General features: G+C 53.7%; 2 protein-coding genes across 2 annotated transcripts in view; one reads left to right on the top strand and one right to left on the bottom strand.

The window, feature by feature from the left end:
- The window catches only part of ELFN1 (extracellular leucine rich repeat and fibronectin type III domain containing 1), a 694,846-nt gene that overhangs the window by 555,194 nt on the left and 121,604 nt on the right, over positions 1–18,048 (bottom strand). The window lies entirely within an intron of this gene.
- Positions 15,997–18,048, top strand: part of INTS1 (integrator complex subunit 1) — a 34,957-nt gene continuing 32,905 nt past the window's right edge. The window contains exons 1-2 of the mRNA XM_075285109.1: positions 15,997–16,100; positions 17,536–17,614. The gene's annotated coding sequence lies outside the window, so the exon portion shown is untranslated. The remainder of the gene's footprint in view (positions 16,101–17,535; positions 17,615–18,048) is intronic.

The following is an 18,048-nucleotide window of genomic DNA, read 5'->3' as shown; positions in this document are numbered from 1 at the left end:
ATTACTATATCTGACCCTGGGCACGTAGCCATCAGCCCCGCCTGCTACATTGTGCCCCCACACAGTATAGCGCCCCCTGTGGGCCCCCCACACAGTATAATACCCCATTAGTGTCTCCATACAGTATTACTATATCTGACCCTGGGCACGTAGCCATCAGCCCCGCCTGCTACATTGTGCCCCCACACAGTATAGCGCCCCCTGTGGGCCCCCCACACAGTATAATACCCCATTAGTGTCTCCTTACAGTATTACTATATCTGCCCCTGGGCACGTAGCCATCAGCCCCGCCTGCTACATTGTGCCCCCACACAGTATAGCGCCCCCCTGTGGGCCCCCGACACGGTATAATACCCCATTAGCGTCTCCATACAGTATTACTATATTTGCCCCTGGGCATGTAGCCATCAGCCCCGCCTGCTACATTGTGCCCCCACACAGTATAGCGCCCCCCTGTGGGCCCCCGACACAGTATAATACCCCATTAGCGTCTCCATACAGTATTACTATATCTGACCCTGGGCACGTAGCCACCGGCCCTGCCTGCTACATTGTGCCCCCGCACAGTATAGTGCCCCCTGTGGGCCCCCCACACAGTATAATACCCCATTAGCGTCTCCATACAGTATTACTATATCTGCCCCTGGGCACGTAGCCATCAGCCCCGCCTGCTACATTGTGCCCCCACACAGTATAGCGCCCCCTGTGGGCCCCCGACACAGTATAATACCCCATTAGCGTCTCCATACAGTATTACTATATCTGCCCCTGGGCACGTAGCCATCAGCCCCGCCTGCTACATTGTGCCCCCACACAGTATAGCGCCCCCCTGTGGGCCCCCCACACAGTATAATACCCCACTAGCATCTCCATACAGTATTAGTGTATCTGACCCTGGGCACGTAGCCATCAGCCCCGCCTGCTACATTGTGCCCCCACACAGTATAGCACCCCCCTGTGGGCCCCCGACACAGTATAATACCCCATTAGCGTCTCCATACAGTATTACTATATCTGCCCCTGGGCACGTAGCCATCAGCCCCGCCTGCTACATTGTGCCCCCACACAGTATAGCACCCCCCTGTGGGCCCCCGACACAGTATAATACCCCATTAGCGTCTCCATACAGTATTACTATATCTGCCCCTGGGCACGTAGCCATCAGCCCCGCCTGCTACATTGTGCCCCCACACAGTATAGCGCCCCCCTGTGGGCCCCCGACACAGTATAATACCCCATTAGTGTCTCCATACAGTATTACTATATCTGCCCCTGGGCACGTAGCCATCAGCCCCGCCTGCTACATTGTGCCCCCACACAGTATAGCGCCCCCTGTGGGCCCCCCACACAGTATAATACCCCATTAGCGTCTCCATACAGTATTACTATATCTGCCCCTGGGCACGTAGCCATCAGCCCCGCCTGCTACATTGTGCCCCCACACAGTATAGCGCCCCCCTGTGGGCCCCCGACACAGTATAATACCCCATTAGTGTCTCCATACAGTATTACTATATCTGCCCCTGGGCACGTAGCCATCGGCCCCGCCTGCTACATTGTGCCCCCACACAGTATAGCGCCCCCTGTGGGCCCCCAACACGGTATAATACCCCATTAGCGTCTCCATACAGTATTACTATATCTGCCCTTGGGCACGTAGCCATCAGCCCCGCCTGCTACATTGTGCCCCCACACAGTATAGCGCCCCCTGTGGGCCCCCCACACAGTATAATACCCCATTAGTGTCTCCATACAGTATTAGTGTATCTGCCCCTGGGCACGTAGCCATCAGCCCCGCCTGCTACATTGTGCCCCCACACAGTATAGCGCCCCCCTGTGGGCCCCCCACACAGTATAATACCCCATTAGTGTCTCCATACAGTATTAGTGTATCTGCCCCTGGGCACGTAGCCATCAGCCCCGCCTGCTACATTGTGCCCCCACACAGTATAGCGCCCCCCTGTGGGCCCCCGACACGGTATAATACCCCATTAGTGTCTCCATACAGTATTACTATATCTGCCCCTGGGCACGTAGCCACCGGCCCTGCCTGCTACATTGTGCCCCCACACAGTATAGCGCCCCCCTGTGGGCCCCCGACACGGTATAATACCCCATTAGCGTCTCCATACAGTATTACTATATCTGCCCCTGGGCACGTAGCCATCAGCCCCGCCTGCTACATTGTGCCCCCACACAGTATAGCGCCCCCTGTGGGCCCCCCACACAGTATAATACCCCATTAGTGTCTCCATACAGTATTACTATATCTGCCCCTGGGCACGTAGCCATCAGCCCCGCCTGCTACATTGTGCCCCCACACAGTATAGCGCCCCCCTGTGGGCCCCCGACACAGTATAATACCCCACTAGCGTCTCCATACAGTATTACTATATCTGCCCCTGGGCACGTAGCCACCGGCCCTGCCTGCTACATTGTGCCCCCACACAGTATAGCGCCCCCCTGTGGGCCCCCGACACGGTATAATACCCCATTAGTGTCTCCATACAGTATTACTATATCTGCCCCTGGGCACGTAGCCATCAGCCCCGCCTGCTACATTGTGCCCCCACACAGTATAGCGCCCCCCTGTGGGCCCCCCACACAGTATAATACCCCATTAGTGTCTCCATACAGTATTACTATATCTGCCCCTGGGCACGTAGCCATCGGCCCCGCCTGCTACATTGTGCCCCCACACAGTATAGCGCCCCCTGTGGGCCCCCAACACGGTATAATACCCCATTAGTGTCCCCATACAGTATTAATATATCTGACCCTAGGCACGTAGCCATCAGCCCCGCCTGCTACATTGTGCCCCCACACAGTATAGCGCCCCCTGTGGGCCCCCACACAGTATAATACCCCATTAGCGTCTCCATACAGTATTACTATATCTGCCCCTGGGCACGTAGCCATCAGCCCCACCTGCTACATTGTGCCCCCACACAGTATAGCGCCCCCCTGTGGGCCCCCGACACGGTATAATACCCCATTAGCGTCTCCATACAGTATTACTATATCTGATCCTGGGCACGTAGCCACCGGCCCTGCCTGCTACATTGTGCCCCCACACAGTATAGCGCCCCCTGTGGGCCCCCGACACGGTATAATACCCCATTAGCGTCTCCATACAGTATTACTATATCTGACCCTGGGCACGTAGCCATCGGCCCCGCCTGCTACATTGTGCCCCCACACAGTATAGCGCCCCCTGTGGGCCCCCCACACAGTATAATACCCCACTAGCATCTCCATACAGTATTAATATATCTGCCCCTGGGCACGTAGCCATCAGCCCCGCCTGCTACATTGTGCCCCCACACAGTATAGCGCCCCCCTGTGGGCCCCCCACACAGTATAATACCCCATTAGTGTCTCCATACAGTATTACTATATCTGCCCCTGGGCACGTAGCCATCGGCCCCGCCTGCTACATTGTGCCCCCACACAGTATAGCGCCCCCCTGTGGGCCCCCGACACGGTATAATACCCCATTAGTGTCTCCATACAGTATTACTATATCTGACCCTGGGCACGTAGCCATCGGCCCCGCCTGCTACATTGTGCCCCCACACAGTATAGCGCCCCCTGTGGGCCCCCTACACAGTATAATACCCCATTAGTGTCTCCATACAGTATTACTATATCTGCCCCTGGGCACGTAGCCATCGGCCCCGCCTGCTACATTGTGCCCCCACACAGTATAGCGCCCCCCTGTGGGCCCCCACACGGTATAATACCCCATTAGCATCTCCATACAGTATTACTATATCTGCCCCTGGGCACGTAGCCATCAGCCCCGCCTGCTACATTGTGCCCCCACACAGTATAGCGCCCCCCTGTGGGCCCCCGACACAGTATAATACCCCACTAGCATCTCCATACAGTATTACTATATCTGCCCCTGGGCACGTAGCCATCAGCCCCGCCTGCTACATTGTGCCCCCACACAGTATAGCACCCCCTGTGGGCCCCCCACACAGTATAATACCCCATTAGTGTCTCCATACAGTATTACTATATCTGACCCTGGGCACGTAGCCATCAGCCCCGCCTGCTACATTGTGCCCCCACACAGTATAGCGCCCCCCTGTGGGCCCCCGACACAGTATAATACCCCACTAGCATCTCCATACAGTATTACTATATCTGCCCCTGGGCACGTAGCCATCAGCCCCGCCTGCTACATTGTGCCCCCACACAGTATAGCGCCCCCCTGTGGGCCCCCGACACAGTATAATACCCCATTAGTGTCTCCATACAGTATTACTATATCTGCCCCTGGGCACGTAGCCATCGGCCCCGCCTGCTACATTGTGCCCCCACGCAGTATAGCGCCCCCTGTGGGCCCCCACACAGTATAATACCCCATTAGTGTCTCCATACAGTATTACTATATCTGACCCTGGGCACGTAGCCATCAGCCCCGCCTGCTACATTGTGCCCCCACACAGTATAGCGCCCCCCTGTGGGCCCCCGACACAGTATAATACCCCACTAGCATCTCCATACAGTATTACTATATCTGCCCCTGGGCACGTAGCCATCAGCCCCGCCTGCTACATTGTGCCCCCACACAGTATAGCGCCCCCCTGTGGGCCCCCGACACAGTATAATACCCCATTAGTGTCTCCATACAGTATTACTATATCTGCCCCTGGGCACGTAGCCATCGGCCCCGCCTGCTACATTGTGCCCCCACACAGTATAGCGCCCCCCTGTGGGCCCCCACACAGTATAATACCCCATTAGTGTCTCCATACAGTATTACTATATCTGACCCTGGGCACGTAGCCATCAGCCCCGCCTGCTACATTGTGCCCCCACACAGTATAGCGCCCCCTGTGGGCCCCCCACACAGTATAATACCCCATTAGTGTCCCCATACAGTATTAATATATCTGACCCTAGGCACGTAGCCATCAGCCCCGCCTGCTACATTGTGCCCCCACACAGTATAGCGCCCCCCTGTGGGCCCCCCACACAGTATAATACCCCATTAGTGTCTCCATACAGTATTACTATATCTGCCCCTGGGCACGTAGCCATCGGCCCCGCCTGCTACATTGTGCCCCCACACAGTATAGCGCCCCCTGTGGGCCCCCCACACAGTATAATACCCCATTAGCGTCTCCATACAGTATTACTATATCTGCCCCTGGGCACGTAGCCATCAGCCCCGCCTGCTACATTGTGCCCCCACACAGTATAGCGCCCCCCTGTGGGCCCCCGACACGGTATAATACCCCATTAGCGTCTCCATACAGTATTACTATATCTGACCCTGGGCACGTAGCCATCAGCCCCGCCTGCTACATTGTGCCCCCACACAGTATAGCGCCCCCTGTGGGCCCCCACACAGTATGATACCCCATTAGTGTCTCCTTACAGTATTACTATATCTGCCCCTGGGCACGTAGCCATCAGCCCCGCCTGCTACATTGTGCCCCCACACAGTATAGCGCCCCCCTGTGGGCCCCCGACACGGTATAATACCCCATTAGCGTCTCCATACAGTATTACTATATCTGACCCTGGGCACGTAGCCATCGGCCCCGCCTGCTACATTGTGCCCCCACACAGTATAGCGCCCCCTGTGGGCCCCCGACACGGTATAATACCCCATTAGCGTCTCCATACAGTATTACTATATCTGCCCCTGGGCACGTAGCCATCAGCCCCGCCTGCTACATTGTGCCCCCACACAGTATAGCGCCCCCTGTGGGCCCCCCACACAGTATAATACCCCATTAGTGTCTCCATACAGTATTACTATATCTGCCCCTGGGCACGTAGCCATCAGCCCCGCCTGCTACGTTGTGCCCCCACACAGTATAGCGCCCCCCTGTGGGCCCCCGACACGGTATAATACCCCATTAGCGTCTCCATACAGTATTACTATATCTGACCCTGGGCACGTAGCCACCGACCCTGCCTGCTACATTGTGCCCCCACACAGTATAGCGCCCCCTGTGGCCCCCCCACACAGTATAATACCCCATTAGTGTCTCCATACAGTATTACTATATCTGCCCCTGGGCACGTAGCCATCAGCCCCGCCTGCTACATTGTTCCCCCACACAGTATAGCGCCCCCTGTGGCCCCCCCACACAGTATAATACCCCATTAGTGTCCCCATACAGTATTAATATATCTGCCCCTGGGCACGTAGCCATCAGCCCCGCCTGCTACATTGTGCCCCCACACAGTATAGCGCCCCCTGTGGGCCCCCGACACGGTATAATACCCCATTAGCGTCTCCATACAGTATTACTATATCTGCCCCTGGGCACGTAGCCATCAGCCCCGCCTGCTACATTGTGCCCCCACACAGTATAGCGCCCCCTGTGGGCCCCCCACACAGTATAATACCCCATTAGTGTCTCCATACAGTATTACTATATCTGCCCCTGGGCACGTAGCCATCAGCCCCGCCTGCTACGTTGTGCCCCCACACAGTATAGCGCCCCCCTGTGGGCCCCCGACACGGTATAATACCCCATTAGCGTCTCCATACAGTATTACTATATCTGACCCTGGGCACGTAGCCACCGACCCTGCCTGCTACATTGTGCCCCCACACAGTATAGCGCCCCCTGTGGCCCCCCCACACAGTATAATACCCCATTAGTGTCTCCATACAGTATTACTATATCTGCCCCTGGGCACGTAGCCATCAGCCCCGCCTGCTACATTGTTCCCCCACACAGTATAGCGCCCCCTGTGGCCCCCCCACACAGTATAATACCCCATTAGTGTCCCCATACAGTATTAATATATCTGACCCTAGGCACGTAGCCATCAGCCCTGCCTGCTACATTGTGCCCCCACACAGTATAGCGCCCCCTGTGGGCCCCCAACACAGTATAATACCCCATTAGCGTCTCCATACAGTATTACTATATCTGACCCTAGGCACGTAGCCATCAGCCCTGCCTGCTACATTGTGCCCCCACACAGTATAGCGCCCCCCTGTGGGCCCCCAACACAGTATAATACCCCATTAGCGTCTCCATACAGTATTAATATATCTGCCCCTAGGCACGTAGCCATCAGCCCTGCCTGCTACTTTGTGCCCATCGTGCCCCCACACAGTATAGCGCCCCCCTGTGGGCCCCCGACAGGGTATTATACCCCACTAGCGTCTCCATACAGTATTAGTATATCTGACCCTGGGCACGTAGCCATCGGCCCCGCCTGCTACATTGTGTCCCCACACAGTATAGCGCCCCCCTGTGGGCCCCCGACACGGTATAATACCCCACTAACATCTCCATACAGTATTACTATATCTGCCCCTGGGCACGTATCCATCAGCCCCGCCTGCTACATTGTGCCCCCACACAGTATAGCGCCCCCCTGTGGGCCCCCGACACGGTATAATACCCCACTAGCATCTCCATACAGTATTACTATATCTGCCCCTGGGCACGTAGCCATCAGCCCCGCCTGCTACATTGTGCCCCCACACAGTATAGCGCCCCCTGTGGGCCCCCTACACAGTATAATACCCCATTAGTGTCTCCATACAGTATTACTATATCTGACCCTGGGCACGTAGCCACCGGCCCTGCCTGCTACATTGTGCCCCCACACAGTATAGCGCCCCCCTGTGGGCCCCCGACACAGTATAATACCCCATTAGCGTCTCCATACAGTATTACTATATCTGACCCTGGGCACGTAGCCATCAGCCCCGCCTGCTACATTGTGCCCCCACACAGTATAGTGCCCCCTGTGGGCCCCCGACACGGTATAATACCCCATTAGTGTCTCCATACAGTATTACTATATCTGCCCCTGGGCACGTAGCCATCAGCCCCGCCTGCTACATTGTGCCCCCACACAGTATAGCGCCCCCCTGTGGGCCCCCGACACGGTATAATACCCCATTAGCGTCTCCATACAGTATTACTATATCTGACCCTGGGCACGTAGCCATCAGCCCCGCCTGCTACATTGTGCCCCCACACAGTATAGCGCCCCCTGTGGGCCCCCCACACAGTATAATACCCCATTAGTGTCTCCATACAGTATTACTATATCTGCCCCTAGGCACGTAGCCATCAGCCCTGCCTGCTACATTGTGCCCCCACACAGTATAGCGCCCCCTGTGGGCCCCCCACACAGTATAATACCCCACTAGCATCTCCATACAGTATTAATATATCTGCCCCTGGGCACGTAGCCATCAGCCCCGCCTGCTACATTGTGCCCCCACACAGTATAGCGCCCCCTGTGGGCCCCCCACACAGTATAATACCCCATTAGCGTCTCCATACAGTATTAGTGTATCTGCCCCTGGGCACGTAGCCATCAGCCCCGCCTGCTACATTGTGTCCCCACACAGTATAGCGCCCCCCTGTGGGCCCCCGACACAGTATAATACCCCACTAGCATCTCCATACAGTATTAGTGTATCTGCCCCTGGGCACGTAGCCATCAGCCCCGCCTGCTACATTGTGCCCCCACACAGTATAGCGCCCCCCTGTGGGCCCCCCACACAGTATAATACCCCATTAGTGTCTCCATACAGTATTACTATATCTGCCCCTGGGCACGTAGCCATCGGCCCCGCCTGCTACATTGTGCCCCCACACAGTATAGCGCCCCCCTGTGGGCCCCCGACACGGTATAATACCCCATTAGTGTCTCCATACAGTATTACTATATCTGACCCTGGGCACGTAGCCATCGGCCCCGCCTGCTACATTGTGCCCCCACACAGTGTAGCGCCCCCTGTGGGCCCCCTACACAGTATAATACCCCATTAGTGTCTCCATACAGTATTACTATATCTGCCCCTGGGCACGTAGCCATCAGCCCCGCCTGCTACATTGTGCCCCCACACAGTATAGCACCCCCTGTGGGCCCCCCACACAGTATAATACCCCATTAGTGTCTCCATACAGTATTACTATATCTGACCCTGGGCACGTAGCCATCAGCCCCGCCTGCTACATTGTGCCCCCACACAGTATAGCGCCCCCCTGTGGGCCCCCGACACTGTATAATACCCCATTAGTGTCTCCATACAGTATTACTATATCTGCCCCTGGGCACGTAGCCATCGGCCCCGCCTGCTACATTGTGCCCCCACACAGTATAGCGCCCCCTGTGGGCCCCCACACAGTATAATACCCCATTAGCATCTCCATACAGTATTACTATATCTGCCCCTGGGCACGTAGCCATCAGCCCCGCCTGCTACATTGTGCCCCCACACAGTATAGCGCCCCCCTGTGGGCCCCCGACACAGTATAATACCCCATTAGTGTCTCCATACAGTATTACTATATCTGCCCCTGGGCACGTAGCCATCGGCCCCGCCTGCTACATTGTGCCCCCACACAGTATAGCGCCCCCCTGTGGGCCCCCACACAGTATAATACCCCATTAGTGTCTCCATACAGTATTACTATATCTGACCCTGGGCACGTAGCCATCAGCCCCGCCTGCTACATTGTGCCCCCACACAGTATAGCGCCCCCTGTGGGCCCCCCACACAGTATAATACCCCATTAGTGTCTCCATACAGTATTACTATATCTGCCCCTGGGCACGTAGCCATCGGCCCCGCCTGCTACATTGTGCCCCCACACAGTATAGCGCCCCCTGTGGGCCCCCCACACAGTATAATACCCCATTAGCGTCTCCATACAGTATTACTATATCTGCCCCTGGGCACGTAGCCATCAGCCCCGCCTGCTACATTGTGCCCCCACACAGTATAGCGCCCCCCTGTGGGCCCCCGACACGGTATAATACCCCATTAGCGTCTCCATACAGTATTACTATATCTGACCCTGGGCACGTAGCCATCAGCCCCGCCTGCTACATTGTGCCCCCACACAGTATAGCGCCCCCTGTGGGCCCCCGACACAGTATAATACCCCATTAGCGTCTCCATACAGTATTACTATATCTGCCCCTGGGCACGTAGCCATCAGCCCCGCCTGCTACATTTTGCCCCCACACAGTATAGCGCCCCCTGTGGGCCCCCCACACAGTATAATACCCCATTAGTGTCTCCATACAGTATTACTATATCTGCCCCTGGGCACGTAGCCATCAGCCCCGCCTGCTACGTTGTGCCCCCACACAGTATAGCGCCCCCCTGTGGGCCCCCGACACGGTATAATACCCCATTAGCGTCTCCATACAGTATTACTATATCTGACCCTGGGCACGTAGCCACCGACCCTGCCTGCTACATTGTGCCCCCACACAGTATAGCGCCCCCTGTGGCCCCCCCACACAGTATAATACCCCATTAGTGTCTCCATACAGTATTACTATATCTGACCCTAGGCACGTAGCCATCAGCCCTGCCTGCTACATTGTGCCCCCACACAGTATAGCGCCCCCTGTGGGCCCCCGACACGGTATAATACCCCATTAGCGTCTCCATACAGTATTACTATATCTGACCCTGGGCACGTAGCCATCAGCCCCGCCTGCTACATTGTGCCCCCACACAGTATAGCGCCCCCCTGTGGGCCCCCCACACAGTATAATACCCCATTAGTGTCCCCATACAGTATTAATATATCTGACCCTAGGCACGTAGCCATCAGCCCTGCCTGCTACATTGTGCCCCCACACAGTATAGCGCCCCCCTGTGGGCCCCCAACACAGTATAATACCCCATTAGCGTCTCCATACAGTATTAATATATCTGCCCCTAGGCACGTAGCCATCAGCCCTGCCTGCTACTTTGTGCCCATCGTGCCACCACACAGTATAGCGCCCCCCTGTGGGCCCCCGACAGGGTATTATACCCCACTAGCGTCTCCATACAGTATTAGTATATCTGACCCTGGGCACGTAGCCATCGGCCCCGCCTGCTACATTGTGTCCCCACACAGTATAGCGCCCCCCTGTGGGCCCCCGACACGGTATAATACCCCACTAACATCTCCATACAGTATTACTATATCTGCCCCTGGGCACGTATCCATCAGCCCCGCCTGCTACATTGTGCCCCCACACAGTATAGCGCCCCCCTGTGGGCCCCCGACACGGTATAATACCCCACTAGCATCTCCATACAGTATTACTATATCTGCCCCTGGGCACGTAGCCATCAGCCCCGCCTGCTACATTGTGCCCCCACACAGTATAGCGCCCCCTGTGGGCCCCCTACACAGTATAATACCCCATTAGTGTCTCCATACAGTATTACTATATCTGACCCTGGGCACGTAGCCACCGGCCCTGCCTGCTACATTGTGCCCCCACACAGTATAGCGCCCCCCTGTGGGCCCCCGACACGGTATAATACCCCATTAGCGTCTCCATACAGTATTACTATATCTGACCCTGGGAACGTAGCCATCAGCCCCGCCTGCTACATTGTGCCCCCACACAGTATAGCGCCCCCCTGTGGGCCCCCGACACGGTATAATACCCCATTAGCGTCTCCATACAGTATTACTATATCTGACCCTGGGCACGTAGCCATCAGCCCCGCCTGCTACATTGTGCCCCCACACAGTATAGCGCCCCCTGTGGGCCCCCCACACAGTATAATACCCCATTAGTGTCTCCATACAGTATTACTATATCTGACCCTGGGCACGTAGCCATCAGCCCCGCCTGCTACATTGTGCCCCCACACAGTATAGCGCCCCCTGTGGGCCCCCGACACGGTATAATACCCCATTAGTGTCTCCATACAGTATTACTATATCTGACCCTGGGCACGTAGCCACCGACCCTGCCTGCTACATTGTGTCCCCACACAGTATAGCGCCCCCCTGTGGGCCCCCGACACGGTATAATACCCCACTAGCATCTCCATACAGTATTACTATATCTGCCCCTGGGCACGTAGCCATCAGCCCCGCCTGCTACATTGTGCCCCCACACAGTATAGCGCCCCCTGTGGGCCCCCCACACAGTATAATACCCCATTAGTGTCCCCATACAGTATTAATATATCTGACCCTAGGCACGTAGCCATCAGCCCCACCTGCTACATTGTGCCCCCACACAGTATAGCGCCCCCCTGTGGGCCCCCAACACAGTATAATACCCCATTAGCGTCTCCATACAGTATTAATATATCTGCCCCTAGGCACGTAGCCATCAGCCCTGCCTGCTACTTTGTGCCCATCGTGCCACCACACAGTATAGCGCCCCCCTGTGGGCCCCCGACAGGGTATTATACCCCACTAGCGTCTCCATACAGTATCATACCCATCTGTGGCCCTTACACATCTCCCCAGATGCCCTCAATTGTGGCCCCGGGCAGTAGAATTCTCCACTAGTATGGCCCACAAACCATCATTGCAGCCTCCACACCATAGCTCCCTATATTTTGTCACCCACACAGCATAAGACTCCCTCATCGGTGCCCCCGCACTGTGCTAAATCCTTCATTGTGGCCTCCACACCATATAATGATCCCTGATCATGGACATTGTGGCCCCCACTCACTATAATCCACCTTAATATTACCCCAGACAATATAATGCTCCATCATTGTGGCCCTCCTACTATAATAAACTCTCATTGTGGCCTCCACACAATATAATGCTTCCTCATCATGGTCATTGTGGCTCCCAAACATAATAATACCCCCTCATTGTTGCTCCAACACCATAATACCTCTTTATTATGACTCCCACACTATAATACCGTTTCATTGTTGCGACAATACTATACTACCCCCTTTTTATGACTCCCACACTATAATACCCCCCTATTGTGACTCCCACACTATAATACCCCCCTATTGTGACTCCCACACTATAATACCCCCTTATTGTGACTCCCACACTATAATACCCCCTTATTGTGACTCCCACACTATAATACCCCCTTTATTGTGCAGCATTGGGGACGCCCCCCAATGCTGTTTGAGCGCTGGAGCCCGCCCCCAGTGCTATGAGAGAACTCATTTGCATACAGATGAAAACCTGTGTTTCTACTGAACGGCGGCACGGAGAAGACGTCTAAAGGTAGGAGAAGAATAGGCTTTCTTAAGGCTATTCCTATGTGTTAGTCAGAAAGAAGGGAATCCCTTTAAAGAACAGCCATGTTGGAGTGAAGTGCACCAAACTTATTATAAGATGTTAAAAAGTTTGACTCATCTCAGGTGGTCCGTGCTCCAGAAATTAGGGGTTAGGGCTGGAGTAGACTTCAGTCATTATTAGGGGCTCTATCACTGGGAAAAGTCATTTTTATCTAATCACATCCTTGCATAGGCTTTAGAAAGTCTATTCCACACTTACCTTTAGTATGAAGCTGAGTCATCATCATCATCAATAGTCTGTGCTGTATACACGCATAGAAAACAATAGCAGAGAGGGTGCACGATCGTGCAATTAGTCTAATTAGCATATGAATACAAACAGACTTATTCAAAAACCACTGAGGCAATTTACATACTAAAGGGAGGTGTGGAATAGCGTTGCTAAAGCCTATGCAAGGATGTCATTAGTTAAAAATGACTTTTCCCAATGATAGAGCCCCTTTAAGCCATTATTTGAGCCAATACATTTGGGGAAAAGCTGCTGCTTTTGGAATACCTTGTAAGAATCAACCCCCATTTTTTCAACGTATTTAAATCAGGCAACTGGTATAAATACATTGATGAATATCCCCTATACAGCGGCCTGATAAAACTTGATGTCTGCAGCCACCACTAGGTGGAGCTCAGTGCATAAGAAAAATACAGCTAGCATTCAACTCAATGGAAACTGTACAAATCCCATTACACTGGGTTCCCCAAAAGGAGTGTCTGCTGGAAAAAGCAGAGAGTTAGAAGATCAGAGTTGGATCCCTCCCTCATGGGACCCATAGAAGCTGTGTGTTTTGCATATATGGTAGGTACGCCACTGCCCCTGAATTACAAAGAAGAAGAAAAAGTCTGAAGACTATCCCCCAGTGCTTGGGGATTACAAAGCCTACATATGACATGAATAGGTCTGACCAGTGCAGAGACTGAGCCTGGAGTCTAGCTATAAATATAAAACTTCTCCCTTCTGCTCAATCCACTCCTGGCTTTGGCTCAAAAAATGCAGCAAAGGCTCAGTTCACATATGTGCATGGGTCTCTGTCACTCAGGTCCAGTGAGGGACCCCTTTACCTGCCGACCACATAGACTCCGTGCAAAACGTTACTCGCCACCGATTTTCGACAGACTCTGACTCAGAGGTAAACCTAGCCCAACAAAAACTCCCAGCATGGTCCGGTGCTGCTTCTTCCTTATCGAAGTTCCAACCGCACGTGACTGCATCTCCATACAGTATTAGTATATCTGACCCTGGGCACGTAGCCACCGACCCTGCCTGCTACATTGTGCCCCCACACAGTATAGCGCCCCCCTGTGGACCCCCAACACAGTATAATACCCCATTAGTGTCTCCATACAGTATTAGTATATCTGACCCTGGGCACGTAGCCACCGACCCTGCCTGCTACATTTTGCCCCCACACAGTATAGCGCCCCCCTGTGGACCCCCAACACAGTATAATACCCCATTAGCGTCTCCATACAGTATTACTATATCTGACCCTGGGCACGTAGCCATCAGCCCCGCCTGCTACATTGTGCCCCCACACAGTATAGCGCCCCCCTGTGGGCCCCCGACACAGTATAATACCCCACTAGCGTCTCCATACAGTATTACTATATCTGACCCTGGGCACGTAGCCATCAGCCCCGCCTGCTACATTGTGCCCCCACACAGTATAGCGCCCCCCTGTGGGCCCCCCACACAGTATAATACCCCATTAGCGTCTCCATACAGTATTACTATATCTGACCCTGGGCACGTAGCCATCAGCCCCGCCTGCTACATTGTGCCCCCACACAGTATAGCGCCCCCCTGTGGACCCCCAACACGGTATAATACCCCACTAGCATCTCCATACAGTATTACTATATCTGCCCCTGGGCACGTAGCCATCAGCCCCGCCTGCTACATTGTGCCCCCACACAGTATAGCGCCCCCCTGTGGGCCCCCACACAGTATAATACCCCATTAGTGTCTCCATACAGTATTACTATATCTGACCCTGGGCACGTAGCCATCAGCCCCGCCTGCTACATTGTGCCCCCACACAGTATAGCGCCCCCCTGTGGACCCCCAACACGGTATAATACCCCACTAGCATCTCCATACAGTATTACTATATCTGCCCCTGGGCACGTAGCCATCAGCCCCGCCTGCTACATTGTGCCCCCACACAGTATAGCGCCCCCCTGTGGGCCCCCACACAGTATAATACCCCATTAGTGTCTCCATACAGTATTACTATATCTGCCCCTGGGCACGTAGCCACCGACCCTGCCTGCTACATTGTGCCCCCACACAGTATAGCGCCCCCTGTGGGCCCCCGACACGGTATAATACCCCACTAGCATCTCCATACAGTATTACTATATCTGCCCCTGGGCACGTAGCCATCAGCCCCGCCTGCTACATTGTGCCCCCACACAGTATAGCGCCCCCCTGTGGGCCCCCGACACGGTATAATACCCCACTAGCATCTCCATACAGTATTACTATATCTGACCCTGGGCACGTAGTCCGGCAACTCTTCTGATGGTAGATCAAATGTAACTTTTAATAGATATAAAAATGGCCAAATCATGATAATTGAAAATGAAATAACAAGAAAAAGAAAAACCCAACACGTTTCAGAGCTCCATAGTTCCTTTTTCAAAGCAAACTTTCCCCCTAGTGCACCGCTATGTCAGTGGCTCTCACCATGTTCCTACTAACAACATATATGACATCAGTGTTCTGTAATCTATGGAGACCCTGCTGTTGCAAAACTACAACTCCCAGCATGCCCTGCCTGCCGTAAAGCATCCCCTGGTGGTGACCACTGCTCCTGTATACATTGGAGATAGCTCTGCTCCGCCCCTTTCTCATGCACAGCCAATGACAAGCGTTCTCTGCCTTAGGAGGCGTGTCGTACGTCAGCACGTTTCTGGTGACGTCGTGGGCACGCAGGACCCGGAAGTAGTGAGGAGCCTGCGCTGAATGGTTTTGTTGCGCTGAGCCGCGCCGGTGCTCGTGCAGACAGCGGGTGATGGGGCAGAGCGGCTTCTCTGCGGCTTGTAGTGTCACAGTTCTGCGGTGTGTACAGGGCACAAACTTGTCTCGCATGTATTACACGTTTTATATGGAAATGTCTCAGGGACTTCACAACTGGCGCAAGTTTGCGTCAGCCGTGCGCCCTAGGCTAGGAGTGTCGCCCAGAGAGATGTCATGTGTGTTTCTTTATATTGGAATCTGTGGTAAAGTGAGCGCTGTATCCATGGCGGTAGCCTCAGATGTCTGTGTGTGATGGGGATGTCTGTAGGAGCCAATCGGGTCGCTGCTTTTATTTCGAGCGCGATTGTGATTGGTTGTTACAGGTGCGCGCTGTAGCTTTAATAAATCCCTGGCAGTATACAGGAGTGTCAGGTGTGTACAGGCGCCAATCCTCGCGGGCAGCTTCTCTGTTGTACCTTGTTTGCCGTCACCTTGTGTGTTATTTGTAGGTTGTTGTTTTTTTTTGTGTGTGGGGGGGGGTTAACTTTTTTTAAAAAAAAAAATCTGTAGTTTTTACATATGCACCTGACTCTGCAACAACTCTGCCATGTGTGAATACACCCTTACCATGCACACGACTGATTAACAGCATTTCCAACCATAGACCCTATACATTTCCAGTATCTCTGCTTGCTTCCAATGGAGTAAACTAGGGCAGAGTCACAATCAGTTAAGCATTTTACCCAGTGCAGTTTGATGCAACTACTTGTTCTCTTTGGTGCTTTTGAGTGACGTCAGAGACCTCCGAGATCTGTGATCGGGCCTCAGCTGTACACGGTGTTGTGATGCATACACACAAGCATCACAATGCCATGTGACCCAGGTGACCACAGGCCTCAGCAGTCCCTGACGTCAGTCATTAGAGGCAGAGAGTCACGCCAGAGCTCAGGAGAAGCGAGCGCCATTGTTGATGTTCCTCCCCGGATCCTCTGATCCTTAGACTTAGAATATAACACTTCCAATTTGGATGTGTTTAATTTGAATGAAACTGCATAAATGTTGTAATAACCAATGTGAACAAAATCATGTAATTTATTCCACGTGGGGCCTTGGCCTTAAAGGGAACCTGGCAGGTCCATTTGGGCCCTGAAGATGAGGTTTACTTCTCAGGCTTCAGAACTGCGCTGGCAGGGGGAGGATAAAACTTTTCTGTTTTTATTGCAGGCACAGGTTGATTCGGGACACTAAATCCCTGGTCCATAAGGGCCTGTGGGTGGTTCAGTGTCCCAGATTGACCTGACAGGTTCCCTTTAAAGTGTCTGACAATTGTCTTTTTTAACAGAATCATCTAATCGACTCCTGCCCTACCCCCTCTGATAGTTGCAACTGCACACATGCTGGCTGTACGGCATGCTGGAAGTTGTAGTTTTGCAACAAGCAGAGAACTAAATATTGGAGACCGTTGTACTAGAGCATTAGGAATGATAAGTCAGTGCTATGTGTCTTTATTTAGTATATTTATTTTGCTTCTTTACAGGCTTGTGATATGTTGACCTTGGCCCCCAAAACAACTGTCACTCGTCAATTTTCCAGATTTTAATTCCAGATAGCGAAAGGTATGGTTATTTTAAAGGGGTTGTCCCGTCACAAGGATCCTATCTATACTGCTTGTAAATGTGAATGTAAGACTTTTCCTAAATACACTGCTTCAGCAAAACTGCTTTGTTTGGCCACTATCTCACTTTATTCATTTTTTTGTGGCCACAGCCCTGACCTGAGTCAAGTGATGTGTCTGCCTGCTCTCAGGGGGGAGGGAGGAGGGGCTAAGTACACGGGAGCGAGCATGGAGGGGGGGGGGTAGTTTACCCTTTGGGGGACAGGTGAAGCCAACAACATGGCTATGCTTCTGCCTTGCATGAAGCCAGCAGCGGCAGAAGCGATGCTGCTATTCCGGGGCGGAGGAGCGGAATAACAGCATCGCTTCTGCCGCTGCTGTCTTCATGCAGGGCAGGCACATAGCGATGTTGCTGGCTTCACCTGTGTCGGCGTC

Source organism: Leptodactylus fuscus, chromosome 8 (genome assembly GCF_031893055.1).
Source record: "Leptodactylus fuscus isolate aLepFus1 chromosome 8, aLepFus1.hap2, whole genome shotgun sequence".
Classification (NCBI taxonomy): domain Eukaryota; kingdom Metazoa; phylum Chordata; class Amphibia; order Anura; family Leptodactylidae; genus Leptodactylus; species Leptodactylus fuscus.
This window is presented reverse-complemented; position numbering and strand designations above follow the sequence as displayed.